The 4957-nt window shown below is 30.5% G+C and overlaps 1 long non-coding RNA gene across 1 annotated transcript; it reads left to right on the top strand.

Moving 5' to 3' along the window:
- Nucleotides 1-3210: 3210 nt before the first annotated feature.
- LOC111088991 lies at nucleotides 3211-4807 on the top strand. The gene is made up of 2 exons (XR_002613373.1): nucleotides 3211-3324; nucleotides 4228-4807. It is a non-coding gene; the product is annotated as an uncharacterized LOC111088991 (long non-coding RNA).
- The last annotated feature ends 150 nt before the right edge of the window (nucleotides 4808-4957 follow it).

Consider the following 4957-nt stretch of genomic DNA (forward strand, 5'->3'; position numbering starts at 1 on the left):
AAAAGGAAGATCTACGAGATATTAATTAAATTATAAATATATCAATTCATGGTAATATGACTGAAAAATTTCATTTTTTCTGAAAAGGTGGTGTCTATTTACTTGTGACCGCGCTGTGGCAATGTAATATGGTGGAAATGTTTGCAATTCTGTCATTGGAAAGTCAAATAAGAGATAACAACAAATTTAAAGCTGCACCAGATTTAATGAAAAGGAGTTACAGTTTGGGAAGCTTGTTTCAGTGTGTACTGATGGTCCACCCATCACAATGGGTTAACACTAAGGATTTGTTACTATACTGTATACCAGGAAGCACTTTGTGTCCAGAGCTTTCTGATGTTATAGCACTAGTTGTGCATAATATCAACTGGATTGTTGTACAAGCCCTCAGGTATTATCAGTACAAATCCCTTTCAGAAGTGGATTATCAGTGTTCTGGATATTTTGATGTTAAAACTATGTATACTTTGCTGCCTGCCTATAAAAAGTGCAAACATTCCTAGAAATAAAAGGTGCTAAACAATCCAAACTTTCAGAATGTGACTGGTTTCTCAGGTTTTATTATGTCAAGGGTATTACTACTTACTTGAATCAACTTTATCTTTAAGTGCAAGGAGGGAACCACATTCATCGCTACAGCAGGTAGTTTTTGCAAAGGAATACAAACTGAATCTGTTCATCAGAGAGAGAGAGAATGGCAGACTGATTCATTCTTTGATATTATGAACACAAGTTTGAGATTCATGCACGAAAGTCGAAGTTGACAACAATTTGGAACTGTGACAGTTTGTGGCATTTGCTTCTGATCTATTAATGTTGTTTGAGTCTTGTTCTTTAGACTTTTGCTGGCACAGCACTTTCTTCAAGTTTATATCTGCCCGGAACAACTGGACCTGATGATGATTTCCAGCATCACAGTTGGAAATTTAGAAGTGGAAGGTTCTAAACAACCTGTGCTAAATACTAATAGTAGAAAAACTAAACATATGCATGAAACTACAGATGGCCAGCTGTGAAATGAACTTCAAAGAAATGTACAAAACTGTGCAACAGCATCAGTCTCATTACAGCAGCACACTGTAAGTACAATAATCAAAAATTCATTTTCTTTATTTTTTTACATAGTATTTCAAGCACATAAATTGTGTGTGTGTAATATAAATGTATCGTTTGATTTCCTGCAACACACTTGTTCTAAATTTAAATCAGTTGACTCTCTTGAACACAGAGGTTGCCAACTCTTGTTTTAAAAGATACATGAAAGGGAGAGGTTTAGTTAAGAAAACAATGAACACAACCTCATAAACCATGAAAAAGACACAAGATCAACAACATCTATCAAAATATTGAACACAATATTCTCACAACTTTAAGTACTTAAAAACATTCTAGAAAAGAGAACATCAACGTTTCAATACAAGTTATAAGACAGTTTAAAACTGTTGGCACCAGGATGGTGTAAAAATTTAACAAGTTTTGGCCTTTGAGGTTGTAATACATCAAATGGTAAGTGAAAGAAGAAATTTTCTAAATAAAACAGATTTTGGCAAAGTTTATCACTTCCTTCTTCTTGTGGCACATAACTGTAGGGAAACTGTTTTCCCTGTTGGACTTTATTTTGGACTTCACTGACCATCTAGCACACATAAGTATACAGGTGGAGATGACGTCTAGCACGCATAAATATACAGGTGGAAATGACATCTTGCACACATCAGTATACAGGTGGAGATGACATCTAGCACACATAAATATACAGGTGGAGATGACAAAGGTTAATTAAACTACTTTATTATCAATGCATGTTAATAAACTTGGTATCCAAACTTACTTTATAACTGAAATTTTTATATTACATAAGATTTAATTTTTAACTTCAAAAAAGAAATATTGAAATAAATTCTCAGTCCTCACTTCTCTGAGTCACATGATGTGATGATCCTCTGACTTTTCATTTATAGATTTTTTTCTCTTGTGAGGGCTTCAGATTGTTGAACCAATTAGAAACACATGCTGTAGATACTGACAAGCCAGAATATAAAATTTCAACCCAAATGACATGCTCCTCTATTATCCTCTGTTTTTCAAGAAATGTCTATAACTCTCTCTAACATTGCTATTGGACATCTTTATAACCAATAGAAAGAGTGCATTCTATACTACATAAATCATACAAGTTTCCTTTTTGTTTTGGAAGTCAAAGCCAATGCTTGATAGGTTTAGACTAAAGATGTTGCTTCAAGCAGTAATGAATTTTATTTTTTATAAACCTAATTGTAGGTTAGTTAGAAAGCCAAATAAGTTACAGTAGTTTTAGAATATTCTATTCTATTGTGTGTTACACCTTTTACTGTTGGTATCAGTTACTTTTCAAATTGTGAGAGATTTATTCTTTGTTAGAAACCAGTAAAGCATTATTTTATTATTCAAAAGAGATCATGGTCATCACTATTTCACCTTTTTAATATTTTTTATGAAAATAACATTTAATCATGTAGTTATTTATAGCACAAAATAGAACTGTTATTATCCTTGTATATATGACAGAAACAATTGTTTATAGAATTCACCACTGGTTCCATTTTTTACTGTAAAAAAAGTATCATATTTATGGAAAACTTTAGTATATATTTTTCTCCAAAGAAGACGACACGAGTGCTTCTAGATCATGTTTTGTATACAGTAAAAACGTTATACATCTTCAGGAGTGACAACTTTACTGAATTTATCTTCAGCAAGATAAATAAACACCTATAACTGCCCTTTTAATGACTGTTTCGGGATTGATACACAAATATTATCTAAAATAAAATAAAACACAATAGAATAGAACTTGATTTCAAAACACTTGGATATTATGATTACTTTCCTGCTGGTACAAATCTCTTAAAATTTTCCAGACATCAAAGCCACAATCTGTACCTAACATCATATAAAGTTCAAAGGAACATTTTTTGGCAGGAAACTGTAGAATTATTTTCTGCCATTTATATAGCTAACAAACTTGTACATTGCTGTTCATGTAAAACTACAAAATCCTCGTATATGTTTAAAAACTTGATTAAGGGCAGATAATAAGTTGAAATTAAAAAAATGCAAAACATCCACTACAAGTTGTTTGATTTAAGGTTATTTTTTAAGGTGACTATATTATTTAAATACTGGTTTCTATTTTACGATCATATCGTTTCCTGATTCCTTCATCTTTGTTCATTCAGGTACCAAGATTACAGACAACCCCCAACAGCAAGCAACAAATATGAATATAAGTCGATTTATTGGCACCTCATTACGGCTCGCTTGGCTTTCGTTGTTATTTTTGAGGTTGGAAATAAAGTATTTTTATATTATAGATCTTATTTTTTAGTTTTATTATTAGATAATAAATCAATTTACGGCAGCTTTCACTTTTGGATATAAAATATGACCTGTTTTCTTCATAAAATGGAATATTTGTGAACATAAACAATATTTCTAAAACTGAAAATTTTGTGGAACTGACCCTAGACTTTCAAATATTTTTTACTGATTTATTATAGATGTGAATATATTATCCCAAGAGGCTTTATTTAACTGAAGTTTTCAAAACAAATGTAACGTAAAAATAGGCTTTATAAATCATATTTTAAATTTGTTGTGAGAGCTAAACATGTGTTTTGGTTTACATAATCCCACAGAACCAATTTAGAAATACTGTATTAAATTGTCTTCAGGGGAGTTGGAAACTTTTTAACATTTACTCCTATTGAAAATGCATATAAATTTTAATTGTACTTCAGTTGTTGTTGTTTTTTATGCAATGACATAAATAGTTTATAATCAGTAGTATATTTTAATATAGTAAAGACAAAACCTAGGATGTTTTTAAAATCTTCAGTAGTGTTTGAAAAGTTATCATTCACAAAATGTTTGGATGAATTAGTAGTTTTGGTTATAAAACAATATCCATTTTATTATATAATTCTATATGTGTTAGATTTTTTGTAACTCCAGTTTATCCTATATAATGCTTTTCTAACTGTGTACCACTGATACTGCTCAGAATGATCATAAAAGTGACTGTATGTGTTCTTCAGTTATTTAAGAAAAATTCATGTTACAGTCATTGTTCATAAATTATAGTCTGTATTGGTTAAACAGTATATCATGTAAAAAGATTATGTTTTAAAAACCATTCCAGTAAAACTGATTCTATGAAACAATACTTTTGTTTTGTTATTTTTTTAGAACGTTGTTGTTATGATCATAACCTTAATTCGTTGGTTGATCCCTGACATTCCAAAGTCTCTGAAACTTCAAATCAGACATGAAAATTACGTCATCAGCGATATGATTATTGAACATGAACTAAGAAGAGCAAAGGATCTTGGCATTGTTGGAAGTAGAGAATCGGCACGGCTTCGTAACATTGTTTCACAGATTAGTGATATTTCAAAACGCAATCAACAGAACCACAGCACATCCAGTGAATTGGTATAAAAGCTAGTTTGTTGTATTTGACTTTCAATCTTTCATCCCAACAGCTTGATATCGTGGGTATTTTGAAATATATATGTATGCATTGATGCTGTTTTACAAGTTTTCAAATTTGAGCAAACTTTTTCAAAGTTACATCTCACTAAATATAGTTGTATCAAAAAAAACTTGTAAATGTACTTTACCCACACTTCAACAGGGTCCTTTAAAATTATTCTAGTCTATATAAACTTAAAGCTTTTGAATATTTCCCAGATAGTAGTTTATTTCTTGTTAAAGATTTACTATCTGATATCTCGGACCAAAAGTACTAAATGTTAATTATCAATAACATAATAAATTATTCATCATATTACTATTAAATAAGTTATTATTAGCCTGTGTAGAATTTGAACAAACCATTTTATTTCTGTTTAAAATATATGTAAACAGGTTGATAATAACATCTAAGCAAATATCTATACAGGTGGAGATGACATTA

This window comes from Limulus polyphemus, unplaced genomic scaffold, assembly GCF_000517525.1.
Source record: "Limulus polyphemus unplaced genomic scaffold, Limulus_polyphemus-2.1.2 Scaffold4941, whole genome shotgun sequence".
NCBI lineage: Eukaryota > Metazoa > Arthropoda > Merostomata > Xiphosura > Limulidae > Limulus > Limulus polyphemus.